Source organism: Ovis canadensis, chromosome 15 (genome assembly GCF_042477335.2).
Source record: "Ovis canadensis isolate MfBH-ARS-UI-01 breed Bighorn chromosome 15, ARS-UI_OviCan_v2, whole genome shotgun sequence".
In the NCBI taxonomy this organism is placed as follows: Eukaryota; Metazoa; Chordata; class Mammalia; order Artiodactyla; family Bovidae; genus Ovis; species Ovis canadensis.
In genome coordinates, this window is record NC_091259.1 from 56,486,566 (window position 1) to 56,505,264 (window position 18,699).

An 18,699-nucleotide genomic window follows, 5' to 3' on the forward strand; every position below is an offset into this window, starting at 1 on the left:
TTAAAATTTTAAATTCTTGTTAAAGTGTTAAAGCCTTTGAATTTAGTTATTTCTAAGGGCAATTCTGTTAACTTTGGTGGGTGTTTGACACTGTGATTCACAATGTTTTTTTTTTTTTCTGTTCGCTGATATCAATCAGCTGACCTGAATCACTGCGGGCTCAGCTGGGAAAAGAGGCACACAACCAGCTCTCCTAATGCAGGATGAGCTAGCCTCACATGTAAATGTCCTCAGTGCTACACTATTTCAAGGACGGACTATGGATAAGATGGGATCAAAGCGTCTGTCAGTGGAAACAGAACAGGACTATGAAACAGGGCCAGACCCAATTACACAGAACAAAACAAGGGTGACTTCAAGAAAAATCACACTGTCCCTCAGGTAAATGCAAATAATACAGTCTTGTGAGACTATTCCTTGTATGAAATGGAGAAGAGGACATTTTCCTCTTTATTTTCTAGCTACTAAATCTTAAAATCCTTTATATAAGGTACACTCTTTTGTGCCTTAACTCAACTAAATAAATACCTGCCATGAACATAGATCCCAACGGGAAGTTACTATTGATATTGTGAATGATATTAAAATCCTTGAAAATGTATATCAACATTTCATGATAATTCTGAACATAACTGAGGCAATTGGATGAGGGCTGGTTTGGATACAGGAACGACTCGTTTCAACAAATTCACATGGAAGATTCTCAGAAAGTAACAGATGATTGAGGGTTCAGAGGTGAAATTTCCCAAGTTAGCCCTTTTCATGGGCCTAAAATTTAAAAATGAGTGCTTCTCAGATTGGAATTAAATTGCAGAAATATTCCTTTTTTCTCATTCAGCAGATCTATACTGAGTATTCTGTACATCTCAAGATGTTTCTATGTTCCTATATTGGTTTATTATTTTTATAAATAAGTACCATTGTTTTGTCCTCTCTTGAGGCACTGTCTTCTTTTAGAAATTTTTAAAAGGAAGATCGTTTTGGTTCCCAGTTCCAAAGTGAAAGCAAAGTTTAAGAATTTCTTTTTTTAGAGACACAAACACTGATAATGAATCTTGTATATTCTGAACCATAAGATGCTTTTCTTTTTTTCACCCTTTTCACAGGTGAACCTAAAAACTCACCAGGAATTTGTGAAAACGAATTGTCCAGGTACACCATATACTATGAAATATTCATCTTCACTAGCTGAAACAGCAAAAAGTTTCCTACTCCATTACTTCTATGGGTGTTCAGTTCAGTTCAGTTCAGTTCAGTCACTCAGTCATGTCCAACCCTTTGTGACCCCATGAATTGCAGCACACCAGGCCTCCCTGTCCATCACCAACTCCCAGAGTTCACTCAGACTCACGTGCATCGAGTCAGTGACGCCACCCAGCCATCTCATCCTCTGTCGGCCCCTTCTCCTGTCCCCAATCCCTCCCAGAATCAGTCTTTTCCAATGACTCAACTCTTTGCATGAGGTGGCCCAAGTACTGGAGTTTCAGCTTTAGAATCATTCCCTCCAAAGAAACCCCAGGGCTGATCTCCTTTAGAATGGACTGGTTGGATCTCCTTGCAGTCCAAGGGACTCTCAAGAGTCTTCTCCAACACCACAGTTCAAAAGCATCAATTCTTCGGCGCTCAGCCTTCTTCACACTCCAACTCTCACATCCATACATGACCACTGGAAAAATCACAGCCTTGACTAGACGGACCTTAGTCGGCAAAGTAATATCTCTGCTTTTGAATATGTTATCTACGTTGGTCATAACTTTCCTTCCAAGGAGTAAGCGTCTTTTAATTTCATGGCTGCAATCACCATCTGCAGTGATTTTGGAGCCCCCCAAAATAAAGTCTGACACTGTTTCCACTGTTTCCCCATCTATTTTCCATGGAGTGATGGGACCAGATGCTATGATCTTAGTTTTCTGAATGTTGAGCTTAAAGCCAACTTTTTCACTCTCCTCTTTTACTTTCATCAAGAGACTTTTTAGTTCCTCTTCACTTTCTGCCATAAGGGTGGTGTCATCTGCATATATGAGGTTATTGATATTTCTCTCGGCAATCTTGATTCCAATTTGTGCTTCTTCCAGTCCAGCATTCCTCATGATGTACTCTGCATAGAAGTTAAATAAACAGGGCGGCAATATACAGCCTTGATGTACTCCTTCTCCTATTTGGAACCAGTCTATTGTTCCATGTCAAGTTCTAACTGTTGCTTCCTGACCTGCATACAGATTTCTCAAGAGGCAGGTCAGGTGGTCTGGTATTCCCATCTGTCTCAGAATTTTCCACAGTTTATTGGGATCTACACAGTCAAAGGCTTTGGCATAGTCAATAAAGCAGAAATAGATATTTTTCTGGAACTCTCTGGCTTTTTCCATGATCCAGCGGATGTTGGCAATTTGATCTCTGGTTCCTCTGCCTTTTCTAAAACCAGCTTGAACATCTGGAAGTTCGCTGTTCACGTGTTGCTGAAGCCTGGCTTGGAGAATTTGAGCATTACTTTACTAGCATGTGAGATGAGTGCAACTGTGCGGTAGTTTGACCACAGGTGACATCTGGTAAGTCTTTAGACTTGAATCTCTGCACTGAGTGTGGGGAAATGGAGAACACAAATACCATGTGATCCAATAAAATGATTTTAAAATATCTGTAGAATCTTATAGTTAGTTGAGCATTCAAACACTAGGATGACTTAGTCTCCTGATTTCCAGAATATTTCTAAATCAGTTAATAACATAATGGGTGTTACATTTTAATAAGGTTGACAACTGGGAGGACCTCTAGAGAGTATTCTGGGCAGATAAATGGATGAAAAGCTTATTTGTTAACAGGTTAGCAAATAATACCCATTTAGGCCAGGAAAGATTCACGGGGAATGAGGCTCTTGAAGTCATTCATGTGACATGCTCATCAGGTATCTAAAGTTATGGGAAGGAGAGGATGAACTTCTATGGATTAACATCTGGCATTTAGTGACACAAAAATACATTTTATATATTTTAAAAATTATTTACATGAACTGAGCCATTAATTCCTTGTAATCACATTAGAATGTATTTCTATCTGTGAGCGTTGTTTTAGCAATAAAAAAAATGGAGACAATTTGAAGTTAAGTTTTATAACTGGCTGTAGAGCATGCAAAGTAAGTAGTGGCATCCAGGATTTAAACTCTCTTGACTAATTTCAGATCCTGTTCAATAACTCATCATGATCCATGGTTGATGGTATTTTTGGAAGATAGATTCTGGATTTTTATGAAAAATTAAGAAGGAGACATTTTGGTACTCAATGTGAAGACAATCTATGTGATATTTGGAGTTCCTGCCATGTGGCAAGCTATCTTAGAAAACACAGTTCTCTATCAGTGGAGGACTTGAGCCCAGTGGGGGAATGTCAGAGAATTCATAGAGGGAGAATATTTGTGAGGTGTTTGTAGTTTGGGTTTAAATCCCCTAAATTCCTGAAAACTTTTATTGTAATCTAGCTGAGTAGAATTAGAGCTGTAACACTAATGTTTCAAGGTTTATTCTGCATATGAGATAATGTTGTTTCCATGGCCTATGATTTTAAGAAAGGAAAGTATCTTTCTTCCCTCTTCTAAACATATAGACGTATGCAGTTTACCTTGTCTTTTGAACATTAACGCTGTAATTCTTAAATCCAAAACACTTTTATGCCCATTTCTCTCCATTTCCCCATGTCAGGTAATTAGGCCTCACGTAGTCTGCTTCTCTGTTACCCCTCTGGTATTGTGACACCACTCATCTACTACCAAGCTATCTTCTTATCTTATCTCCATGTGCTTAGCTTTCATCCCTTTAAGCCATTCATCAAGATGCTATCAAACTGAACTTTTAAAAGGCAAAAGAGCTCACTTGCCATACGAAATTTTGAAAGTATGCTTACAATAGTGACTTTACGTTTGATATTCTCTCTGTTTCAATACCGTCTACAGTCATCATTTCTGCTTATTACTCAAGTTTTCTGTGAAGGCTATTAATTGATTCACAGCTTCAACCATGTTTCATTTATGTAATTTCGTACTAATTCTTTCTTTTTGAAATATCCTTCCCAGTGTTTAGACTCTAGAATAACAGTTAGCTATCAGGAGTGATGTACCTCATCTACCATATCTAGGGGATACGAGGCAATATCTGAAGACATTTTTGTTCATCATGACAAGACAAGGCAACTGTCATTTAATGGGTAGGATTTAAGAATGCTGCTAAAATTTCTACAACATAGAAATTTGGCCTACAACACAAAATTTTATCTGATCTGAATTACCAATTTTGCTGTGAATGAGACTCAGACCTAGAAAAATATCAATTAGGTAAGGTAAAAAACATAAAATAATTTAAAACATTTAATATCTTCTTAATTATGTTTATATATATATTTGTTGTTTAGTCACTAAATAGTGTCCGGTTCTTTTTTAACTCTATCGACTGTAGCCCACTAGTCTCCTCTGACCATGGGATTTTTCAGGCAAGAATACTGGAGTGGACTGCTATTTCCTCTAGGGGATCTTCCCAATCCAGGGATCGGACATACATCTCCTGCATTGGCAGACACATTTACCACTGAGCAACATATTACACATATATATAAATAAATATATATATATATAATATATTCATGTTGTGTTTAGCTAAATATTATATACTACTTTTGAATTGTAAGCATTCAAAAGAGATAGAAAATTAGAAAAGAGTAGTCAAAATAGAAACAATAAGATATAGATTTCGTCAGATATATATATATATATCTTCTTTATCATTTATTTATTGACAGGTACTAAGATTATTTCCATATCTTGACTATTGTAAATATTGCTTCAGTAAACATGGATGTGCTTGGTGTGCATGTGTCTCTTCAATATCATGTTTTTACTGCCTTTAGACACACACACAAATGTGGAATTATTGGATCATACAATAGATCTTTTTCTGAATTTTTTAGGAACTTCCAAATTGTTTTCCATAGGCTGAACAAATTTGCATACTCACCAAAACTGTGCAAAGCTTCCCTATTCTCTCCATCTTTACTGACACATGTTATCTGTTGTTGGAAGCTCTTTTATTGATGGAAGCTCTTTTAGAAGGTGTGAAGTGATATCTCATGATTTTGATTTGCATTTCCTGAATAATTAGTTTATTCAGCCATAATAAAGAGGAAAATCTTGTCCATAGTAATGGACTTAAAGATATTATGCTAAGTGAGATAAATCTGACAAAGGAAGATAAATACTTCATTAAAAGGTTTATGTGTGAAGCCTTTAAAAAGATGAACTCAGAATAAAATGGCAGTTACCTGAGACTGAGTGGTGAGAAAACAGAGGAGACACTGTTTAAGGATGCAAATGTGCAACTAGCAGATAAATAAGACCTGGAGACCTAAGGCATTCTATAGTTTTGTAGACAACATGACTGTACTATAAACATCAAACATGCTAAGTATTTAGATGTTGATTATTACCACCATGAAAATAAAATGCTTCTTAGTACGGTAGAGATGCTACCTAAAACTACAGTGGAAATCATATTGCAATCTGTGAATCTATTAAATCAACGTAGTGTGCACATTAAAGTTACTAAATATTATCTTTTATGCATATTTCAATAATAAAGAAAAATTGTGGTGGTTGTGGTTTAGTCACTAAGTCGTGTCCGACTCTTGAGATCCCATGGATTATAGCTTGCCAGGATCCTCTGTCCACGTGATTCTCCAGGCAAGAAAACTGGAGTGAGTTGCCATTTCCTTATCCAGGGGATCTTCCTGAACCAGGGATCGAACCCAGGTCTCCCACATTGTAGGCAGACTCTTTAAAGACTGAGCTACAAGGGAAGTATAACCCCAATCTAAAGTATGTTCAGCTAAAATAAATAAATTTCTTCTCTTTAATTCACCACTTTTTGATAGGAATTAGAAGATGACACACCATGCTGCTGCTACTGCTGCCAAGTACCATACCACTTCTTAAATCTACTAATCAAATCATTATGGTCATATTTCATATCCAGTGGCTCAGTCTGAATGCCCTCTGTACTAACACTCATCGGGATTCCTGGCCTGGAGTCAGTGCAGTGTTAGATCGGGATTCATTCTGTGTTATGTACCTTGTGGCTGTGATTGGGAATTTCCTAATTACAGTGATAAGTATAAAAACAGACTCCATACATCTGTATCTATATCTATATCTATCTATCTATCTATATATATATATATTTAGCCATGTTGGGAGCCACAGACATGCACTTAGCACTTGTATTTTCCCCAATGTTAGGCATCTTCTGGTTTCAGTTGACAGAAATTTTGAAGCCTGTCTTCCACAAAGAGACCTTTTCCAGTTCTGTGGCCACTGCTGAGTTTTCCAAATTTGCTGGCATATTGAGTGCAGCACTTTCACAATATCATCTTTCAGGATTTGAAATAGCTCCACTGGAATTCCATCACCTCTGCTAGCTTTGTTCATAGTGATTCTTTCTAAGGCCCACTTGACTTCACATTCCAGGATGTCTGGCTCTAGATAAGTGATCACACCATCGTGATTATCCAGGTCGTGAAGATCTTTTTTGTTCAGTTCTTCTGTGTATTCTTGCCACCTCTTCTTAATATCTTCTGCTTCTGTTAGGTCCATACCATTTCTGTCCTTTATCGAACCCATCTTGCATGAAATATTCCCTTGGTATCTCTAATTTTCTTGAAGAGATCTCTAGTCTTTCCCATTCTGTTCTTTTCCTCTATTTCTTTGCATTGATCACTGAGGAAGGCTTTTTTTTTTTTTTTATCACTTCTTGCTGTCTTTGGAACTCTGCATTCAGATGCTTATATCTTTCCTTTTCTCCTTTGCTTTTCACCTCTCTTCTTTTCACAGCTATTTCTAAGGCCTCCCCAGACAGCCATTTTGCTTTTTTGCATTTCTTTTCCATGGGGATGGTCTTGATCCCTGTCTCCTGTACAATGTCATGAACCTCATTCCATAGTTCATCAGGCACTCTATCTATCAGATCTAGGCCCTTAAATCTATTTCTCACTTCCACTGTATAATCATAAGGGATTTGACTTAGGTCATACCTGAATGGTCTAGCGGTTTTCCCTACTTCCTTCAATTTAAGTCTGAATTTGGTAATAAGGAGTTCATGATCTGAGCCACAGTCAGCTCCTGGTATTATTTTTGTGGTTTAGCTAGTATCTAATAAATCCCCCATTTTGTGTTCATAACTCCTCCACAAATCCATTAGGAAACTTCAAATTGGTGGCTGGCAATTTTCTTCTATTTAAGCTGAATACATTGAGGGTATGCTCCAGAATAATACAGATCTTATTTTGAGTTTTTTTAGAGAACGAACACAAAAGCATGATCTCACATAGACTTATAAAAGATGAAGAATGTCTGTAATGTACAGACAACAGAAAGGCATGAAAGATTTATCTCACTGATATCCATCCACGGCAGATGGCCCAGCACCATATGATTTAGAGTTCCTGACACTGACTGAGTGCTGTTACAGAAGGTGCAGATAGAAACAAGGGGCATTTCAGGACTCATAATGGAAAAGAATAAGAAGAACTAAGAATTCTAAACCATAGGTGATGGTGATATGAAGCTGACTGTACGCTTCAGGCATCTGGTAAGAGCAGAACCAGCTCTCAACAATTGTCAAGTGAGTCTCACTATTCTCAAGTTTATCTCCATAACTTTTCATTACCAGCTTCTAAAATAATAATCACCCCGTCTCCTCAACCTTTACTCAGTCTTGTACTTCCCACCTGATACCTTCTCTCTACTTGTCTGATCATGCTCAAATGTTGCTCCTTCCTCTCAAAAAAGTAAGACATAGTGTTTGTTCTCAAAGGACTCCTATTCTAATTCTTATTATCCTTTTTGTGTGATTATCTAAGAAAGAAAACTTGACCACTATTGGAGTCAGTGATGTAAAGCTTGATCATAAAATTAGTCATTGGGGAGAAAACCTATGGGTATTCAATAGCTTACTTTAATGACTAGTCTATTCTAAATATGAAAACAGATACAGGGATTCTACATTAAAATTATCTCTTCATTCTTTTACTTGAGATTTAGCATCATGAATCACAACTCCTTCCTCCATTACCACCCTATCTGTTGACATTCAATATAGGATTATTATTATTTTTTTATTTTACTTTACAATACTGTATTGGTTTAGCCATACATCAACATGAATCCATCACAGGTGTACATGAGTTCCCAATCCTGAACCCCCCTCCCTTCTCCCTCCCCATACCATCTCTCTGGGTCATCCCAGTGCACCAGCCCCAAGCCTCCTGTATCCTGCATCGAACCTAGACTGGTGATCATTTCTTACATGATTTTATACATGTTATTGTATCATGAGATTACTGATTTACAGAAACTTTAGAGGAGAATCTCTGAGAGATTACCTAAATTTATATTTACAGAATTACGAACACGTCTCTAATGTATTGTTTTGAGAATTTCCTGATTCTAATTACATAATATTTAACAACTAATGCTTTCAATTAGAAAAGAACATTAACATAAGGCATGAACCCAGGTTCTCGAAGTTAGTTCTCAGTGAATTGAGAAATAATGAAAATTTCCTTAGTTTCTCTGTAGCCTCTGTTGAGTTACCTCTGGTGTCCCAATGTCAGCCCTCTGCCTTCCATTTCTAATTCTATGTTTAACTCCTTTTAAGGAACATATTCACCCCTTCACTCTCTTACCCCTTCACTGTTAATTTCTTATGTCTGGGTTCACAAAAAATGATTCAAGTATTCCAGATTATCTATTTCATTAAGAATTGATGAGGCTAAATTAGCCAGATTTTATGGTAATGTTAGCTGTGAATAAAGAAGAAAAAGGCTCTGTTCCAATCAAGCAACACATTTATCCATGCTCCTATATCCTTTAGTCATTAAAAATGATAAGTGATAAAGGTTTAGATAAATGATAAATGGTCATATAATGACAAATGATAAAGGTTTAGATAAATCCATAACAATACTATTCCCACCACTGCAGAAGAAGACATTCATTTTCTACTGCTTAGTTTATGTTTGCCTTTTCTTATCAACTTTGTAGAATATCAACTGATCGTATAAGAGTGGGTTTTCTTCCAAGAGTTCCATTTTGAACCAGTAATCTAACCTTATATCCATGATGATCCCCAAATGTCTTTTTTTTTTCAAATGTCTTATTATGGTTTTATATTGAGTACTAATTGAAGATATTGTAATACTCAAAATTTATACTTTTTAAAAGATTACTTTGGATCTGTCACCTTGAGTTTCCTTATAAAATATAGAATCAGTTTCTGAATTATTGGCAAAATATGTGTTAGGATTCTTACAGGTTAAATTTAAAGGAACTGACATCTTAACAATATTCTAATATATAGGTGACATAGCACTCTGTTGCTTTAGTTCTTGTCTACTGTCTCTCAACAATGTTTGTAATTTTCAGTACAGAATTTTGTGTTTTATTTTATCGTACACAGGAATGTATCTTAATGTAATATGTTTTTATTCTCTATTACTAATTACTGTTTTTTACTTTCCAGTTATTTTTTCCAGTAACAAGAATTATTATATAACAATTATATGATACAAAACACTTTTCATATGAACCTTATATCTTATAACTTTGTTAATATGACTTATGACAAAGGCTGTTACCTTTATTAATATACTCTTTAAGACTTTTCAAATTAAAAATTGTGCCCATTACAAATAAAGTATATATTTGGCATTATGTGTGTCATCCTTGCACACAAATGAAAATATTACCATTCTCTGATCCAATATTCTATTATTCTGGGAGTTAGGAACCCATTCCAGTATTCTTGCCAGATAAATCCCATGGACAGAGTCTAACACTAGTGGGCTATGGTTCTTGGGGTCGCAAATGGTCGGACATGACTTAGCAACTGAGCACATCAATTCATAAAATAAGAGTTACAGCCATTTATCAGAACCTTACCATAACTTTTAATTTCCAATTGAGTTTTTTTAAACCACTGGATTAGTGAAGATTCTCCAGAGTAGCAGAACCAATAGGATGTAGATAGATAGATAGATTTATTGATGGATTTAGAGACAGAGAGAGATTGATTGGGCTTCCCTGTTGGTTCAGCAGTAAAGTATCCGTCTGCAATGCAGGAGATGGGGGCTTATTCCTTGCTTCGGTAAGATCTCCTGGAGGAGGGCATGGCAACCCACTCCCGTATTCTTGCCTGTAGAACTTCATGTACAGAGAAGACTGGTGGGCTATAGTCCATAATATCTCAAAAAGTAGTATACGACTATTAGCATGCATGCATGCATGTAATAAAAGAACATTATAGGTTCAGATTTTTTCTTTCCAGAATTCCTTCATTGAAAGGGAAGAGTCAAATATTTAAAATATTTATTTAAGAGAAATTAAAAACATTTATTTGATTACATTTAATTAAAAACATTTTAAAACTGAATTCTTTGGCAAAGGATCATGTCTATATTTAATTAGACTTTAGACATTTTTTTGTTGATGAAAACAGTAGAAAAGGAACTCAACTTATACAAAGGAAACTGGTGTATATAAATGTCTCTTATTTAGCCTTTTAGGAAAGAGAAGAGTAAGGAGGTGTCTGCAAGTTGTGGTAATGATTTCAGGGATAATAGGTGTGGATGAACCCAAGATGACATAACTAAAACCTGCTGGTCTCCTGTGGTTTGACTGCTGGCTAACAAATCCCTCACTTAAGGGCTATAAATTGTCTTTCTCCACACATTCATTAACGGTATTAAAATTGATAGCTAGCAGCTTTCTTCTTCAATTTAAATTGAATAAATTGATGCTATGCCTCCAAATAATACAGATCTTGGTTTTATTGGAGAATGAACACAAAAACATGATCTCAGACAAACATATAAAAGATGAAGAAAGTCTGTATTACAGAGATAAGAGAAAAGCATGAAAGGCTATCCCTGAGATGTCCACCCATTGCAGATGGTTCCAGCACCAAATGGATGTGGGATTTTGACACTGGCCAGGTGCTGTTACAGATGGTCCAGATAGAAAGCATTGCAGAATATATAATACAAAATATTAAGAAGAGTTGGTGTTTGATAAGAGTTGAGTGAGGTTGATATGAAGAATTGACAGTACTCTTCAGATATCTGGTAAGAGCAGAACCAGTTTCCAACTTTTGACAAATAAGCCTCACTATTCCCAAGTTTACCTCAGTAACTTTTCATTACCACCTATAATCACTCTATCCTATCAACCCTGTACTCACTTATGTACTTCCCACCTGCCATCCCACTATCTGTACTTGTCAGACCATGCTCAAATATTGCTCCTTCCTCTTGAAAAAGTCAGACACCCTGATAGTTCTTAAAGGATTCTTATTCTATCCCTGATTATCTTTGAGACAGAAAAAGTTTACTACTGTTAGAGTCAATGATGTATGAATTGACCATAAAATGAGTCATTGGGGTGCTAACCTACAGTTAGTTTAGTGACCAATTTATCCTAAAATACACGGCAACTGATGCAGACTTCCTGCATTAAAGTGATTCTGGGTGACTTGTTTCTTTCACTTGAGGTTAAGCACCATGAACCACAGCTGCTTCCTGCATTGCTGCCCTATTTGTTGACAGTATAGTGTTAGCTGTTCATGAGTTTACTGACATAAAACAATTTCACTCAAAAGTCTATGAAAGAATGAAATAACCTAACCTTATTTTAACAGCTTTTACTAATATTTCTCTAATATACGGTTTGAGAATTTTTTTGATTCAAAATATATAATGGTTAATGGGTAATGATTTTGATCAGATAACTTTCATATAACACATAAGATCAAAAGCTTTCAGAAAAAATTCAATTATCAGTGAATTGAGTATGATTAAATTTCTTTGCTTACTTTAAATTTATCTTCTTAAACATTTCTATAATCCCCTGATCAGCTCTCTGTCTTCCATTTTTAGTTCTATATTTGATTTCTTTTAAGGAACATGTCCCTCCAAGCCTTCATTTTCTATCAACTTCTTATGCCTGAGTCCACAAAAATGACCCATGTTCCAGATTACCTATTTCTCATTAAGAATTAATGAGCCTAAATTAATCATGTCTCATGGTAATGATAGCTCTGGAAAGTTTAAATGCAAGAACAAAGTCTATATTCTGATTAATTTACCCATTTACCGATGTTCCTTGGCTTCCCTGGTGACTGGGACATCAAGAATCTGCCTCTAATATGAGAGACCTGGGTTCAATCCCTGGATCAGGAAGATCCCCTGGAGAAGGGAATGGCAAACCACTCTAGTATTCTTGCCTGGAGAATCCCATGGACAGAGGAGCTTGGTGGGCTACAGTCCATGCGGTCCCAAAGAGTCGGACATGACTGAACGACTAGCACACATACAACAGATATTCCTATATCCTTTAGTTATAAAGAATGAGTCCCTCCTTACCTCTACATTTGTCTGCTCTTCTCTTGCTTCCTGAAGGTCCCTCCACTCTAATTACCTTGTTATGTGTATTATAGAATTTATTTTATTTATTTTACCAACAGAAATTTAAGTATTTCCACTATTAATAAACATAGCCAAAACTTACCACAGTTTTTTAAATTGAATTATATTTATTATTATTATTTACTTTACAATAGTGTATTGGTTTTGCCATACATCAACATGAACCCACCATGGGTGTACATGTGTTCCCAATCCTGAACCCCCCTCCCACCTCCTTCCCCGTACCATCCCTCTGGGTCATCCCAGTGCACAAGCCCCAAGCATCCTGTATCCTGCATCGAACCTGGACTGGAGATTCGTTTCTTTTATGATATTATACATGCTTCAAAGTAAAAACATAGCGAGAAATCTTGATCCAGATTCTGCGAATGTACTTGTATTTGAATGACCTTCCCTAAAACTCTTCCTCACATTCTCCTGAAAAGACATCTCATCTGACACACAGGCAGACAACATAGATCCATACATAGACAAAAGTAGTTTGCTTTTAAGTAACAAAATGTTTGTATGTTTACTCTCTTTCTTAGAGAGCATTCTGCACTAATGTAATGATCGAACTCTTACTAGTCCAGACCAACTGTTTTTGACTCAGAGACAACTGAGAATAACAGAATACTGAAGCAGTAACTGGAATGTGAAATATGGAGAGAATCACCAACCTCTGACAAAAACAGAATTGCCAAGTAAAATAAACAAGTATACTTTTTTGGTCCACAGTTCTGAAATGAAATAACAAAGTCAGCAGTTGATTCCCTTACTTTGGAATTTAGCTGGTTCTATTTAACACAGTTGCACATCATATTTTTAGGTCCTGTGGATGCCTTTCCTTAAAAAAAAATGATGTGTCTTTATGGATCTTTCTTTTACCTTCTATATATGAGTGAGGTGGATGATGTGTTCTGAGCTCTACCAAAATCATACACACTCAGTACAATGACTTTGGAGGAAAATAGGAAGTAGAAGAGGGAGTAGCACTGACAGAGAAATGTTTCTTTGTGTCAGGAGACCCAGGGACACTGCCTATTTCCAGCACCATAGTCTTCATGCCTTCTGTGTTGACACCAATAGGGATCCCAGGTCTAGAGTCTGTGCAGTATCAGATTGGGATTCCATTCCGTGTCCTGTATCTCACTGCTACGATCAGAAATGCCTTGCTTCTGATCATCATCAAATGAGATCCCAGGCTCCATGAGCCCAAGTACATTTTTCCAGGCATGCTAGGAGTCACAGATATTGTGCTTCTTACTAGTACTGTGCCCAAGATGTTTGGAATCTTCTGGTTTCATGTACCAGAAATATATTTTGATTCTTGCCTGCTTCAAATGTGGCTCTTCACGCATTTCAGGGTATAGCATCAGGCATCTTGCTGGCCATGGCCCTGGACCACTGTGCAGTCATCTGCTATCCACTCAGACATGCTGCCATTTTAGCCCCCTTCTAGTCACCCAAATAGCAGCTGAAGTAACACTCAGGACTGCCATTCTTGTAACCCCATCCTTAGTACTGATAAAGTTCCAGTTTCAGTTTTATTATAGAGCAGTCATCTCCCACTCCTACTGTGAGCATATGGCCATTGTGAAACTGGCTTCAGAAAACATCATGGTCAACAAAATCTATGGTATGTTTGCAGCTTTCAACATTGCAGTGTTTGAACTTACATTAATTACATTGTCCTATATGCAGATATTTATCACAGTTTTTTGATATCCCCAAAAGGAGGTCAGGTTGAAAGCATTCAATACTTGCATCGCTCACATCTGTGTCTTTCTCCAGTTCTACCCCCTTGGTTTCTTCTCATTCTTTGCACATAGATTTGGTTCTCACATCCCACCTTATATTCACATCCTCTTTCCTAGCACTTATCTGTTGGGACCTTCATTTCTCGATCCACTTGTCTATGGTGCAAAGACCAAGCAGATCTGTATCCATAGGGTAAAAAATGTTCTGTTTATAAAATTCACCATAAATAATACTTTCAGGCTTTTCCTCATCTCACACGCTAGTAAAGTAATGCTCAAAATTCTCCAGGCCAGGCTTCAGCAATATGTGAACCGTGAACTTCCTGATGTTCAAGCTGGTTTTAGAAAAGGCAGAGGAAGCAGAGATCAAATTGCCAACATCCACTGGATCATGGAGAAAGTAAGAGAGTTCCAGAAAAACATCTATTTCTGCTTTATTGACTATGCCAAAGCCTTTGACTGTGTGGATCCCAATAAACTGTGGAAAATTCTGAAAGAGATGGGAATACCAGACCACCTGACCTGCCTCTTGAGAAATCTGTATGCAGGTCAGGAAGCAACAGTTAGAACTGGATATGGAACAATAGTCACCCTGCTTACTTAACTTCTATGCAGAGGACATCATGAGAAACGCTGGACTGGAAGAGACAAAAACTGGAATCAAGATTGCCGGGAGAAATATTAAGAACCTCAGATATGCAGATGACACCACCCTTATGGCAGAAAGTGAAGAGGAACTAAAAAGCCTCTTGATGAAAGTGAAAGAGGAGAGTGAAAAAGTTGGCTTAAAGCTCAACATTCAGAAAACGAAGATGATGGCATCCAGTCCCATCACTCCATGGAAAATAGATGGGGAAACAGTGGAAACAGTGTCAGACTTTATTTTTTGGGGGCTCCAAAATCACTGCAGATGGTGATTGCAGCCATGAAATTAAAAGATGCTTACTCCTTGGAAGAAAAGTTATGACCAACCTAGATAGCATATTCAAAAGCAGAGACATTACCTTGCCGACTATGGTCCGTCTAGTCAAGGCTATGGTTTTTCCTGTGGTCATATATGGATGTGAGAGTTGGACTGTGAAGAAGGCTGAGCGCCAAAGAATTGATGCTTTTGAACTGTGGTGTTGGAGAAGACTCTTGAGAGTCCCTTGGACTGCAAGGAAATCCAACCAGTCCATTCTGAAGGAGATCAGCCCTGGGATTTCTTTGGAAGGAATGAAGCTAAAGCTGAAACTCCAGTACTTTGGCCACCTCATGCGAAGAGTTGATTCATTGGAAAAGACTTTGATGCTGGGAGGGATTGGGGGCAGGAGGAGAAGGGGACGACCGAGGATGAGATGGCTGGATGGCATCACTGACTCGATGGACGTGAGTCTGAGTGAACTCCGGGAGTTGGTGATGGACAGGGAGTCCTGGCGTGCTGCGAATCATGGGGTCACAAAGAGTCGGACACGACTGAGTGACTGCACTGAACTGAACAATATTTCAAAACAAAACAACAAAAATCCATGTTATTTGTGATTCCAGAATTTTCTAATTGTTATTTTTCACTGTTGTTATTTTTAATTTGCCAGCATGTAAGCTGGTTTCCAGATTCTATTTGCCCATGACAATTATCTGCCAGAAGAATTGTGGGCTTTACTTGGTTAATGATAATAAGAAACATAAAACAATACAATAGTGAATGTGTGTCTTTTCCTTTTCTTGCAGAAATTATGATGTAATGAAAAATTCAGGAAGGGGTTTGTAGGTGCGAATAGTGTTATATTACTCAAATGGATTGTTACATATTTATGCTTATATTGTTGAAAATTATTTAAGCTTGCAAACAAATGATTTGTATACATGTGTTAGACTTCAACATAAAGCTTTAATATAGTAAGAAAATAAATCCTTAGAAATGAAAACAAAAGATAAAAGAAAATCTGAGGAATTCCTGTAGGTTAAAGAAGTCTAAAGAGATATGAATATTAAATGCACTGTGTTGATCCTGAATAGGATTTTGGACAGTTAGACTATTTGTCTGCAGAAGGAAAGGGCAACCTACTCCAGTATTCATGCCTGGAAAATTCCATGGACAAAGCAGCTTTGGTGGGCTATCGTCCATGGAGTCACAGAAGGACTGAGCAACAAACACTTCACTTTCCCTCTCTCAATCTTATGAAAAATAAAATGGTTTCTTTCTCATCTTCCATTTGCTTGAGGTTTTTGTTGCTTAGTCACTAAGTCATGTCCAACTCTTTGAGACACCATGGACTCTAGCCCATCAAGCTCCTCTGTCCATGAGATATCCCAGGCAAGAATACTGGAGTGGGTTGCCATTTCCTTCTCCATGGGAATCCTGACCCGGGAGCTGAATATATGTTTCCTGTGTGTCTCCTGCATTGTAAAAGGATTCTTTACTGCTGAGTCACCTGGCATTTTCATATAAACACTATTGTATTTTCAACAAAAAGTACAAAATTTGTTGATTCTATATCTTATTCCTAATATTACGTATGCAAATGTGTATTTTTTTCCCCCCTGCTTGACTGCTTTCCTGCTTTTAGATTCTAGTTAGGCATTTCCTTTAAAGAGTTTAGCCATTTTCCTTTTTTTCTCTATCCCTCCTAGTAGCACTCATGCTGTGTATACTATAGATCACTCTAATTTATTTGTATATTCATGACCTACACATACATGACACATTTTAATTATGAATAAATATATAATGAATGGAGTATTCAGAAAATAAATGCATAAAAATTCTACCAAATTCTCATAATAAGAATTTATTCTCAGAACAGTAATAATAATAATGACAATAATTTACATGATTTCCTAATGAGGGAATGTAGAGGAAGAGGTGTTCCAAACTCAAAAAACTTATTTTCACAGCTATAAAATGATAGTTCCTGCTTTTTAATTATTTTTAATTTATTTTTTGAACAGTTTAAGGTGTTTACCAAAAAGTTGAGTAGAATGTCAAATTCCAATATAAGCTTTCTCCCCAGGATAAATATTTAACAACTATATTTGAGCTTAGCTGCCATCTTGATCATTAAATCACATCACCACATTTATTTTATGTATTCTAAATTTAAAAGCATATATCTAGTAATAGTTTTAGTATGGTTTCTGTTTATTATAATGAATCATTTTTTAAATTTATTAAGATATAATTTACATACCATGTAGCACAATCTTTTAAGAGTATACGACTTTGGTTTTTGATATGTCCAAAAAATCGGACATTCATCACTATTATCAAATTCCTGAACATTTTCATCATCCCAATAAAGATATTCCATCCCCCTCTAGCAGCCACTCCCCATTCTCCTGCCCCCATTTCATGGCACACATTAATTGACTCTCTGTGTCTGTGATTTCACTTCTCTGGACATCTCATATAAGTGAAATGAAACAATATTTGATATTTTATTTCTGGCTGCTTTCGCTTAGAATAATGTTCTCAAGGTTCATTTGGATTGTAGCATAAATAAGAGTTTCATTTATCTTCATATTTGAATGATATTCTAATGCTTGAGATACCTGAGTCTACTCTGGCACCGAGGAAACAGATCTCTCTCCAGATAAGCTTCCCTATGATCCCTCTCTCTCTGCCTGCTAATGACATCTATTTTCACTCAGAAAATTCCACAAGGGATGTCCAGGCTTGTTTTTATTTTTCACATTTCACTTAAACTTATTTCTTTTTACTTGATTATATGCACTGGTTTTGGGTTTTATTTCTCCGGTGCAGATACTCAGCTATGGTTGATTTCAATCTGCTGATGTGAATCACTGAGTGCCCAGGTGTGAAGACATGCACATACCCTGATCCAGGCTGAGCTGGCTTATCTGTATATCTGCCTTCAATCCTATACTATTGCTTTTTCTAAGATGATGGTTTTTTTTAATGGCTGTTTAATAAGAGCATGTGGTCAGTGAGTCTCTTAATTCAAAAGGAATAGAGGGTTCCCTTTTCTCCACACCCTCTCCAGCATTTATTGCTTGCAGACTTTTGGATTGCAGCCATTCTGACTGGTGTGAAGTGGTACCTCATTGTGGTCTTGATTTGCATTTCTCTAATAATGAGTGACGTTGAGCATCTTTTCATGTGTTTGTTAGCCATCCGTATGTCTTCTTTGGTGAGAGGGAGAGGGTGGGATGATTTGGGAGAATGGCATTAAAACATGTATACTATCATGTAAGAAACGAATCGCCAGTCTATGTTTGATGCAAGATGAAGGATGCTTGGGGCTGGTGCAGGGGGATAATCCGGAGGGATTATGTGGGGTGGGAGGTGGGAGAGGGGTTCATGTTTGGGAGCTCATGTACACCCCTGGCAGATTCATGTCAATGTATGCCAAAACCAATACAGTATTGTAAAGTAAAATAAAGTAAAAATAAAAATTAAAAAAATATATGAAAAAAATTAAATTTAAAATAATCACTTGTTTGGTCT

General features: G+C 36.9%; 1 protein-coding gene and 1 pseudogene across 8 annotated transcripts in view; both read left to right on the top strand.

Annotated features, from left to right (window-relative positions):
* Positions 1-18,699, top strand: part of LOC138420309 (olfactory receptor 52A5-like) — a 45,965-nt gene that overhangs the window by 16,661 nt on the left and 10,605 nt on the right. For 3 of the 8 annotated variants that reach the window (XM_069553435.1, XM_069553436.1, XM_069553437.1), the window contains exons 2-3: positions 140-381; positions 1,107-1,152. The exons of 2 other annotated variants lie outside the window; for them this stretch is intronic. The gene's annotated coding sequence lies outside the window, so the exon portion shown is untranslated. Of the gene's footprint in view, positions 1-139; positions 382-1,106; positions 1,826-2,422; positions 4,312-14,541; positions 18,685-18,699 lie in introns of those variants that run through there. 3 more of the 8 variants (XR_011249218.1, XR_011249217.1, XR_011249216.2) reach the window with 3 other exon arrangements.
* LOC138421013 (olfactory receptor 52A1-like) lies at positions 260-18,684 on the top strand (annotated as a pseudogene).